This window comes from Triticum aestivum, chromosome 5B, assembly GCF_018294505.1.
Source record: "Triticum aestivum cultivar Chinese Spring chromosome 5B, IWGSC CS RefSeq v2.1, whole genome shotgun sequence".
In the NCBI taxonomy this organism is placed as follows: Eukaryota; Viridiplantae; Streptophyta; class Magnoliopsida; order Poales; family Poaceae; genus Triticum; species Triticum aestivum.
The window spans coordinates 428,504,371-428,516,529 of NC_057807.1; the positions used below are offsets into that span (position 1 = coordinate 428,504,371).

Consider the following 12,159-nt stretch of genomic DNA (forward strand, 5'->3'; position numbering starts at 1 on the left):
CCCAACGCCAGCGGTCGACGACCCCTTCTACAACCGCTACATGGAGGACGTGATCTTCGGGGGTGGGCATGGTCGTGCCTACGACCCCGATGAGACCCAAAGTCAGGATGACCGCGCCGAGTACGTCCCCGATGAAGGTGGGCACGACCGTGCTGACTACGACCATGGTGACTCGTGGCATGAAGACGATGACATCCATGTCAAAGGTGATGATGAAGAAGAAGAAAGCAATGACGTTGATATTAGTGGTGCGCCATTGTTCATCGATGAGCTCACCTAAAGAGCGGAGGCACAAAAGAAGAGGAAGAGCATTCGCACGGGTTCATATACACAAGATGAGGACAAGTTGATTTGCCAAGCTTGGATGGAGATTAGCCAAGATCCGAGGACCGGCGCGCAACAAAAAGGCATTGTTTTTTGGACGAGAGTCCACAAAATATTCCATGAAAGGAAGATGTTTGAGCCCTTCCAAATTACAAGCAACCGTGGCATCGGTTCGATTCAGAAAAGATGGTTGTTCATCCAACAAGAGTGCAACAAGTATTGCGCCGCATTTGAGAGCGTTGAAGCACGGCCCGTGAGTGGTCTCGGCGTTGGGGACATGATATGATCTCCTCTTTCTAGCCCTTTCCTTGCTACGGCCATGAGACTTTGGCCGTGTATATGTTTGCATGTTCACTTGTTGTTGATCATGTGGTGTAGGCATTCCAATCTTTGGAGGCATTCAAGGCCCGGCACAATGACAAGCCATTCACTCTTACGCATTGTTGGACGCTCATCAACATGTGCCCTAAGTTCAAGGACCAATACCGTGAACTACAAAGGAAGAGAGGCCTGAAGACGGCCAAGTTCGCCGGAGGTGGAGATGGCGAGGCGTTGAAGAGGCCGAGGGGCAAGACCAACTCCAAGGTGGATGACATACGTGACGCCTCATCCATGGCCTTGCATGAGACTTTGCATGGCATGATGTCTCAAAAGGATGTGAGGGACGAGAAGAAGCGGCAAATCAAGGACGAGCAAATGAAGCAATACCTAGACCTTCAAAGACAGAAGCTTGAGATGGAGGAGGCGGCCAAGAGGAGGAAGATCGACATGGAGGAGGCGGCCCGGCAAAGGCAGCTCGACATGGAGGAGGCGGCCCGGCAAAGGCAGCTCGACATCAAGGCCGACAACGTCAAGGCCAGGCAGAGGCAGCTCGACATCGAGGCCACCAATGCCGCCACCAAAGCGAAGGAGGTGGCCCTTGCGATCATGAGCGTGGACTTGTCGAAGATGAGCGACAAGACGAGGGCCTAGTTCGAGGCCAGGCAGAAGGAGATGCTCGACGCCGAAGGCCTGAACTAGGTCGTCCGATCGGCGTGGCCGTTCTTTTTTAGGCTGGCATGGGTGCCGCCCGCCCGCCCGTCGGGCCGCTGGTAGTGTGCCGGCGAGAAACCATTCATTTTGGAGGCCGGCTGTGTGGCCGGCCGCTGGCTGTGTTGCCGGCGAGGAGAACTATTCATTCTGGAGGCTGGCTGTGTTGCCGGCCGCTGGCTGATGCCGGCGATGGACGTGTAGGCCGCTGGCTCTGTTGCCGGCGTGATGAACCGGGGCCGCTGGCCTGAACTAGGGCTTGGCATTTGAAAACTAGACGTGGACAGGATGGGGCAAAATGGATGCGTCCGCGCGTTGGACGCACGGCCACCGCATCCCAGGACAGGCCCGGACACGACCCCAAATCGCTACCCAAATGGACAGAATCCGGACAAAACGGATGTCCGTTTGAGGTCGCGCGGTGAAGTTGGCCTAAGGGTTGCTTGGTTTCAAGCCACATCTTGTCACACTTTGCCATACCTTAACTAGTTAAGACAAATTTGACAAAGTAAGTTGTGTGTTCGAATTGTGCCACAACTAAAACAATTTTCTTATTAGCAGCAAGCCCCACATATCATAGATACAAAAAACATGGCAAAATTCCTTAGGGCAAACCAAAATGTGGTTAAGAATTTGAAGATCTCAAGTAAGACAAATGTGACAAAACAGCATGGCGATATGTGGCAAAGCTAGTCACAATCCAAACAAATCTTAGACAATTATATTTTGCAGCGCGCTGGTGATTACTGGTTACATCGTATTGTAACTTAGAACTGTATCAGCTTAAAGTTGCAACATGCTGTCAATGGCTGGACGCCTCATATCGTATTATACTCGTAATCAAGCTGTACATATTAGTCGCCAATCCCTAGTAAAACCAAGACAAGCAGAGGGGGCACGTTCCGCGGCATCGGTTACCGCAAAGATGTTTGTATACGGGCATATGATAATCCTACTAGCAGTACTGTAATACTCCTAGTAGCTCCGTCTAGCTGCAGGGATCGATCGGAAGTCAGAAGAGAATATTACAAGGCAGTAAAAACAAGACAAATGGCAGGCTAACCCACGGTGCTCTGCAGTGCCATCGGCTTTTCTTATTTGACCGGTCTGCCTAGCTTCTCCAGACCCGAGGCACTGAGGCAGTGAGTGTCAGCTACTACACATGAACCGAGGTAAATTCATTGTTGGTCCGAATAATGGAATCGTCGGTACGTTCCTAGTGCCTTTCCTTGAGAACATGGAGGTCAGGTTAAGCCTTAAGCGGGGGAGGTGCCACCGTCCAAGTCTGGACTGGAGACGACGGGATGGAGCTTTTACTTTTGGTTCTTCCGCTTGGGCGCTCTCGTCATCAGATCATCCGTGACTTGATCAAGATGAGTTGGTATCACCGTTAACATATTGCATCTGCACTACGACTGTACGTTCACACCACATATGCATGGATCTCTCATGCAAGTGTGTCATTTCTGACGGTCATTTGCATAGAGCATTCAAATTTGTAGCAGCGGAGTCTTAGATCAAAAATTCTATACTCACGGAGCTTTACGGGGCTTTTACAGACCCCTTTCATAATTATGCTTTACGGGGCTTTTACAGACCGATTTTCAGTGGGTGTAGGCTCCTCATGCTGATTTTCTCCAATTGAAGTAGCCCAACTAAGCAGCCCCGTAAAACCCGTAACCATAACGCCCGTGCGTGTAGCATTGCTCGTCTTAGATTTCTCTCGCCCGGTCGTCTGAGTCGTCATCTTTTATGTATCCTGCAACAATTTATACGCGCACAGTCGGTTTTACTAACCCCACACACGGTGGATCGATGATCAACGATGTGCCTCGATCAGCTGCATGCAACATTGTATACAAGAATCAAGATGCGCAAAACTAAGTATTTGTGTGCCATACGAACTGCCATATTGTGATATTTGACAACCGATCCATCGATCGAAGAATAGATACTACCTCAAAGAGTCCCGAGCCTCCGATCTAGGAGCTCAACGCACTCGCACATCGTTGTATGATCCGTGATACTAATCGACATTTTAGTTTGGAAGGTAAAAACTACTCGCTCGGTTCTATAATATAAGACGTTTTCTGACAAAGAGGGAGTAGTACTATTCAACATCTATATATTGCACCACACACTCAACATACATAAATATGAAAAATCTTACTCTCGAATAGCCTTTCACCCCCCCCCCCCCCCCCCCCCCCCCCCCCAATTGATAAAGCAACAACCAAATCTACGCGTCGAGTTATTTAAGCACAAGGACTAGTAAAATTTAGGTCTAATGGGCCGAAAACACAAACATGCCGAAAAGCAAAACAACAAAGTTATATAAGACGCCTTTTGGGAGAGGTGTCAGTTGCTAGGGGGTGCAGAAAGTTGACATCTGAAGACCAGCCGTCATGTCACCTAGTCGGTCCTTGTCCCATTGCCTATAGAGCGTGTGCCATGGTTGGCACTACAAGCATGCCATGGAGCCAATAGATTTTTACGAACTTCAGCCATATTTAAACTTAAGCAGCGGAAGATATAGGGGCTGTTTGATTTGTAACTAATTTTGCCAAAGGTTGCCACACTTAAGGTTAGGCGAGTTTGACCAAATTAGGTGAGTGTTTGGTTCAAGCCATACCATAGTCAAGCCACACTAGGGTCCCACATAGCATACACACAAAAAGTGTGGCAAGATTCCCTTAGGCTTGCCAATTTGTGGCTCTCATTTTGATGAACTAACCTTAGTCCATATATGCTGGTTCCGGTCATTGCGGGGCGTCGTCTTTTATTTCTTTGCAAAACAATCGGTGGTTTTCTAACTCCACCCACGTCGACGTGCATCGATCAGCTGAATGAAGCATTAGACACAAGGAATATGTGTGCAGGGGATCAAGATGCATGCATGCATGATTCAAATTTGTAGAAGCGGGAGTCCTAGATCTCTCTCGCCGTCCGGGTCATCATCTTTTTATGTATCCTGCAACAAATTGCACGCTGGCGGTCGGTTTACTAACCCCACACACAGTGATAGACGGTGTGCCTTGATCAGCTGCATTCAGCATTAGACACGGAGAATATGTGTATACAGGAATCAAGATGCACGCAACTAAGTATCTGTTGCCATATAGACTGGCATCCAGAATCCAGAAATAAGAGAAGGATGAATGTACAAGCCTCCTCAGCGATCGCGATTCTCGACCGTTGGATCGGGCTGATTGATGCGTTTTCGTCCGTTGGATCGACATCTGAAGGAATCTGGGCCGTCAGATCAAAATAAGTTACTTCTGAAATGAACAGTAACTTCCATTCAGTTTTCCTTATTGTTTTTTCTTACCATAGAATTACTATGCTGCCTCGTTGACGTGTGGGGCCACTCGCTGGTGGGCCGCGCCGGCCAGCGACTGTGGCTGGGAGAGTGGACTATGCGGTGTGTGGCCTCCTTCAGCGCGCAAATATCCCGTGCCACCGCCGAAAATACCGTTCCCTGCCGAGGGTATATTCGGTATTTCCTGTGATGGGTCTGTGCGTGTCATCTGATGGTTGGCTCGTGGATGGATGAGGTCAAGCAAGGCGTCGATTGGGTAAGAACCCTAGCATCCACTCCCGTCGCCGTTCCTCTCATGCCGCCTACCTAACCGCTGCTCCTCTCCTCGCCGAGCTCGCTCTCGCCGCCGCATCCCATCCCCGTCGCGCTCCCGCCACCATTCCTCCTTCCCTCCTACCACTCCCCTCCGCTAGGCCTAGAAATCGACGAGGAGGCCGAGCCGCCACCCGCTACCGATCCTCAGACCGTCCTGATCGACCAAGCTCGGGGTCGAGGGGCGCGCCGGATCCGGGCGCGGCGGCTCATATCCCCCATGCTGCGCGGAAGGACGGCGACCTCGCCACCCGGTAGCCGCCTTCCTGGTCAGCGCCCTGCGGACGCGTTCCCGGCGGACTATGTGGCTGCGCCCGTCGAGACAGAGAAGGAGCACATGCCCGCCGACAGGTACCCCAGATGCTGTGGCCGCGGCTCGAGGGCCTGGATTTGGCCGCCGTTAGAAAGTACGCCATAGATGGGATTTGGAAGGTGAGCCCCCGCATCTTGATTTGATTCAACTCGTTCCTTTCTAGCTGGTACTGATATGTGATGGGCCGGATTTGGAATATGCCTTTTTCGTTGGATTGTTGCTCAATGATACCGTCATGACCAAGGGTGCCGTGATAGCTGATTAAATCTGCAAATTCTTTGCCATTGACAGCGGCGTTGTTTGTCAACTACCTTGATAGGTTCCTCTTCGTCTATCCCCTTCCTGTAAGTCTATGATCTCATTAGCAACTGAAGAAACCCTGCTAAAATCCCATAAAGTTGTTGGAATCATTGAGAAATTGATTTCTCATGGCAGGAAGGCAAAGCGTGGGACGGCTCTTGGCAGTGGCTTGCATTTGTCTCGCTTCAAAGATGGAGGAGACCTATGTGCCACTCCCCATGGACCTGCAGGTCAGTGAGTGATGCATCTCATCTCATGATAGACCTCCGCGTATTGAAAGGTTATGTCTTTCAGTTTCATCTCAATTAATCGATGGTTTTTGCTTGACAGGTGATTGAGGCAAAGTCTTCCTTTGTATGGCAATGAGCATAAAAAGGATGGAGCGGTTACTTCTTGCTCATTTATTGACTACTTCCTTCGCAACTTCAATCATCATGACACACCCTCCATGCTCGCATTCACCCGTGACCCGACCCCATCTCGAGCACAACTAAAGGTATGAAAGTTAAATCAGATCCCTTCTATAGTATTCATAGATCAATGTGTTAAATCGAATATCACTTTTAGTATCCATCAATCAATGCGTAAAATTTGGCAGTGATCAATTATTAAAGTTTGAGAATTTGGATTGCAGGAGCTGATTTTTGGGTTCAGACCTTCATAGTTTGCTGCACCTGTTGCACTTGCTGTATTTGGGTTGCTGCACCTGTTGCACTTGTTGTTATTTGGGGAGCGCAACTTCAGTGGTTGAAAGAGCTACAACTAATTGCATGTGTATAAACAAGGTAGTCATCGTCTCAATGTTATCATTAACTAAACCATTTGCCCACCATTACCTAATATGTTAATGCAATGATGTTTTGTAGGAGCGAGTGTTAAGATGCTACAAATTGATTCAGGACAAGATAGCAATGGGAACCACGGTCATCAAATCGGTTGGATCATCAATGTTCTATGTGCCGCAAAGCCCGATAGGCGTGTTGGATGCTGATGTATGTCTCAGCCAACAGAGTGATGATACTGTTGTTGGATCTCCAGCAACATGATTCCACAACTCTTCGACAAGCAAAAGGATGAGAATTGGCAGATGACCAATCACATGTCGTGATGTACTTAAGGTGTGTTGCTCACCATCTTGGCCGTTTTGTTGTTTCAAACATCTCAATTTAGTTTGGTCACTCGAGAACTGTAGTGTGGTTAAGTAGTTGCTGGAAGGAACAAAAACACAATAGTTAAGACTTGACCCATAAAAACAAACGGTTTCTCGTGAGCCTATTCATGAAATCGACATATGTAAGGGGCATGTTAAGCTGTTAGGGTCAACCTTACAAGTAGAAACACGATGAATGGATATCTGGTGATGGTACATCAGAATCGCCAAACTCAACAGAATATAAGCATGTGGTACTAAAAAGTACTGCTAGAAATTTTCAATGTTTAGATGGTGTGATGTTCCATGTTCGTCACTGTTGGGAATACTTTGATAGGACTAAATGAATAATAGAACCCTTTGTGTTTTATATGATTTATTATTGAGGGCCTGTTTGGAAGAGAGGGGTTGGGCTAGGAGTTGGTTTAATTTGTACATTAGGACAAAGATGATTCAGTGATGAAACCATAGTGCTAATTCAATGTATATATCCTACTCAATGTGCACATCAACATTCTTATGAGCAATTTAATATGTCCATCTCATTCGTCGTTATTTCCGCTGAAGATTATTTGAAATTATCAGGCAGTGGCCCTCTTCAAGTCCTACTTTGGTGGAACTTTTAATCAAGATGCTATTAGGAATAACTTGGTGTTTATATACCAACTTCTTGATGTTAAGGGCACATACAGTTTTGGACTTTGCTTGGTGCTTCAGTTTCCACCATGGATTGATTTTTTTTGTGATACCGACTCTGCAACTGTGCAAAGATTATGGACATCAGTTATCCTCAGAATCTCTCACCTGAAATTCTAAAGTTATATATAACCCAGGAAGGCGTACCGTCGCCATTTTCCTCCAAGATTTGAAATAGAAAATAATCTGTCAAAACTGAAAGAAATTGGAGTACTGAAGGTCTGCTTGTACTGTCATTTTTTTGTTTGAATTGCGCACCAAAAGAAATTGTTGCCAATCAGTTAGTAGCATAATTATTGACAGGGAGTATTTAGGATAATCGATGAGTTTTACGTAGATGCAAAAAATCTGTTAGAAGTTGTTCCTTTTTTTCTGTGTGCAACTTTTGTATATGGGGGTTCATGAATATCATTTGTACTGTCCAGATTGTAGCTTGTACTGCCATTTCTAAAAAATAGTACACCAAAAGATCAGTTCCAGCTCCATTCTGAACTAGCAGGGTTGTAAGTGGACGCAGTGCATTACAATACGATATCCCTGTCTCATACATAACAAGTCGGAACTCTTCTATTGCAAGTATCTGTCAAGATGGGATATTCAGGTCGCTCTGTGTAGTGGGCGCCTCATCATTTATAGGAAAGTTATTAATTCTAGGAAGCGATTGCATGCTCATGTAGGACTTGATGAAGGAGAGGTGAGTACATGAAAATATGTCCAGAGAAAATTCTCTTTATTACCTTCCTTTTTCTATTTTGAGATATATTCTTCAGTTCCTTTTTAAGATATATTCTTCAGTTTATTTGTACATTGATGCCCCAGGTCTGGTGAGCTTGTTTCTTTTTGAGATATATCTTCAGTTTATTTTTACTATTTATATACCTATATTCATTGACTTATCATGTGAAACTGGTGTTTCAGTATTTTGAGATTTATTATTTATATTTGACTGCTTCATTGTTCTCTGAAACTGCAGGTATGTCCCAAGTGAACTGGATTATTATGATGATTTTGTCGATTCATAGTTCTTTTTTTCATGAAATAAATGGTGTTCACCTTTGGGCAGTTCAAGTGATGGAAGATATTGTTTCAATAATATTGAAGCTTTTTAGATACTATGGCAGTTGAGGTTCATTTGAAGTCGCGGATGGATGTATGATTTATGCACAAATGTATACGCGCCATGTAGTGGTTAATTAGAGGTATACATTAGTGCATACAAGTCTTTTATTCTTTGCTTCATGACCTGAACAAAGAGATACATTATTAGCTTAATTGGAGTATTGTCGGTTAGTGCAGTATCTATGGACTGTTAATATTGCTGTTTTTGTTATTCTATGCATGTGAACACTGCTGAAAAGGGTGTCTTCGGAGAATGCATTTTTTCAATATTTCCAATTAAAAGGCTAAAATTAACAATTCATTTGTAATTTCACTATGAGCCCTGTTGTATATACTGCCAGGCTACACATGTATCTCTTACTATGTCATCAAGCACATGTTATCAGTTTATGCACAGATTTATCTAGCTTTGCCGTCATTTTTGTAGTCGATGTGTAGGTTTTACCACAGTATCCATTTTACCATTTATGGTGTTTGACTGTATCCTGTTTGCCACCGGGCTTATCTAAAACCGTACACTTCTTGCTAGCTCCCCACTAGGTTTCTAGGGTAAAATCTATAGCTAAAAATAGACGGTCACGGAAGGCAGGGCACATCTGACAGCCAAAACTCCCCACAGTAGTCCTTCTGCTTGTATTGTGCTTGGGTTCAAATATTTCGGCTGGAAGTTTTCGTGCAGCTGCAGAATAATTTAGAGTACAGTTCCCGGACCTTATTCATGTGTTCTTTTTATAGGTGTATGGAAGTACAAGTACGCTATGGCTAATTTGTTCCTCTTTTTTTGTTGTTACCGTGTCCTAGCTCAGGTGTTCTTCGGCTAAAATTAGGCTGCTCCTGCCATGTCTACCAGTGAAATGCCTCCTTCCATGATAAAGCAGCCTACTCTTAGGTACTTGCATATGGTTGAACCGTCGGTTGTTCAGGCTTTTTTAGTAGTGATTTCGTGCACCAATAAATAGATGTTCCTACTATCTTAGAAAGTTTTAGCACGTGACAAGGGAAACTTGATTTATTGTTTGTGTGCTGCCTAATTTGTTTTGCAGGTACAGATCTTGGTGTTGATTCTGCCTCACCTTTCCAGTCGGTAGTGGTTTGGTTTGCTGCAGGTTTCCTCGGTTTTCAGGTAGCACCCCTCCCCCATTTATTTTACTTAGGTTTGATGAAATTTGGATATTGTTTGTTGTCGAATGGATTCAGAACCATTGTACTGGCATAAAAAAATAGATGGTGATGTATTGACACATTCCAAGTGTAGAATTACTTAGTGCCTTTCTTAGTGTGTGCGCAGTCCTTCATAGATGTTTACTATGGTGCCTGCTATTGGTCATAGTCATAGGGATGATATTTACCTTACTAAAAGGGCAATGGCTCATTACATTGTTAATTCCGGTTGCTTGGTTCAGTGTCATACAATATGATGCAGAAAATACTATAGTGGTTTTTATTCAGAGAAAGCACTTGATAAGAAGGGATTCAGAAGAAGCAACTAAATAGATAGGGCGAGCCTTGCATATATAAATGAAAAAACAATTTGTTACCATGATTCAATTGCACATATATCTTGAGTTGGATCAACACGTCACATTTGATATAGTGATTTGTCATGAGTGCCCTTTGTGAGATTTAGTGATTTTAGAAGAGCATTGATTCAGAATTAACAAACTTTGTTCTTCGATATGGAAGAATATGTTGTGTTGTTGCTATCGAGATCTAGCTTTCTAATTGTTGATCCTCTTCTAGGCTATTGGTGTTGTCAATTCACAGGACAAAAGAATTTTGGGGTTTCATGGCATCATAACCTTATTGATGGTTTTGTAGGAATTGGGCAAAGCTTGAGGATGATGTAGACCGCTGCGCCACCTCTCTTGTCATCCTGGTCGCTGCCTAGCCACTTTCTTCGATTCAGAGGCTTGTGCCACTACAGGTCTGTGATTCTTATCCACTCACCCATTGCAGTGTAGCTTCACATTCTTGGGTTTTTAGTTCTTCATTTCTTCTTTTTGGTGACCGGTTGAGCTGATTTAGCTCTTTTCTTCTTTATCTGTTTCAACAATTGGATACTTTAAAGGATTCGAATGGGGTTCATTGTGTGAAACTGAACCCTGTTGCCATGTCTCTACCTTCATGCAGTGGCCTTGACTAATGGGATCCTTTTAACGCCGCCACTGGAGGGCCTTCCGCCTGAGCCAGGATCTCTTCTACCCTGCATCGTTGTTGTGAACTCATCCATGCTGACAGCCGGCTCCATGCTACACTGCTGCAGGCTGCAGGTAGCATCTCTATTCTTCTTTTTTCTCTACCTTAGTTTGAGCTTTCTGTTTTAGTTTTTGCAGCAAGATAACCAATGTCTTGGGAAAGCCTTCATACTGTATTTTATATATTGGTGAATTCTGCTTGAAGAATTCATGGCCCACTCCCTCTCTAAAACTTAATCAAATAAATATAATATATCTCCTCTACCCTTGCTACGAGAAACATCTTCTATGTTAAATATATAATCTTTGCCTTGTGTTGTGTACCACTTCTTTCAGAATATGACCCTTATTTCCCTTTAGTTTCTATGACTTAATTCTTTGCTTGAGCGACGGTTGTAGATACTTCCCTTGAAAAAATAAATAGTTTTAGATACTTGATCCATGTTTACGCAGACAGTTTATGATGGTGGTTTGGTTACATGTTTGTGGCTGGAACATGTGTACATCAGAAACTTTAACTACAATATGGTAGACATGTACAGGACAAGGCAAGAAATCAGAAATGGTTAGAGCGGTATGCCTTGAAGAGAGCCAAGAGGAAGAGAGGCGAGTGTACATGCCTGAAGACGGCAAGATACCACTTCCACGACGACGTCAACATCGTCGTGGTCTATCTTCACCGGCACCGGCACCGGGGGCGCCGCCACAACAGGGTTATGGAGCAGTAACTGCAAACATAGAACCCCATATTATGATGGGTAACTGACTTTACTTATAAGACAACATGAACTGACAACTGCAATTATAACATATCTGGTATTTTCATATTCTTTGTCATGTGTAGAATACATGGTCTGATAGAGTCAGCGTTTGTATGAACTTTTGGTGGATAAAGTGTTTTGTTCTCAAGAAAGTTCATCATTGAACACAACAATTTGTTTGTGTTTTCTTGAGTTGCAAGACATGAATCTCTTCTACTGATGTTACTATATGAATGCATATACTAAATCTGGATTACTACTGACTTAGCATTACTTGCTTGACTAAAACGTATGGACCGGCACCCTTGCACCAAGGCGCGGTCCCGATCTAGTATTGTGATATTTGACGATCCATCAATCGAAGACTAGCTACTACCCCAGGGTCCCGAGTCTCCGGTCGAGGAGCCCAACACATTCACACGTCGTATGATCTCTGACTTGAGCAAAGCTACTAATCAACATTCTAGCCCGAAAGATAAAAAGTAGCACTAATCAACATGTATATATTGCACCACACACCAAGGTAAGCAAATATAGAAAATCTTACTCTCAAAATAGTTTATCGCTCCGTTTTATAGATAAACCAGCTACTAAGTTCTAACAACAAGTTGTTTAAGCACGAGGACAAACAAGTTGGTATC

At 44.4% G+C, this 12,159-nt stretch overlaps 1 long non-coding RNA gene across 22 annotated transcripts; it reads left to right on the forward strand.

The window, feature by feature from the left end:
• Positions 1-4,922: 4,922 nt before the first annotated feature.
• On the forward strand, positions 4,923-11,734 carry LOC123112260 (uncharacterized). 22 transcript variants are annotated; one of them, XR_006455310.1, is made up of 13 exons: positions 4,923-5,416; positions 5,589-5,641; positions 5,733-5,827; positions 5,928-6,093; positions 6,232-6,382; positions 6,464-8,137; positions 8,417-8,642; positions 9,103-9,258; positions 9,364-9,451; positions 9,606-9,685; positions 10,381-10,486; positions 10,693-10,832; positions 11,290-11,734. It is a non-coding gene; the product is annotated as an uncharacterized lncRNA (long non-coding RNA). The 22 variants fall into 22 exon arrangements; XR_006455313.1 differs by having other exon boundaries at positions 8,507-8,642; positions 9,092-9,258; XR_006455314.1 differs by having other exon boundaries at positions 8,507-8,642.
• The last annotated feature ends 425 nt before the right edge of the window (positions 11,735-12,159 follow it).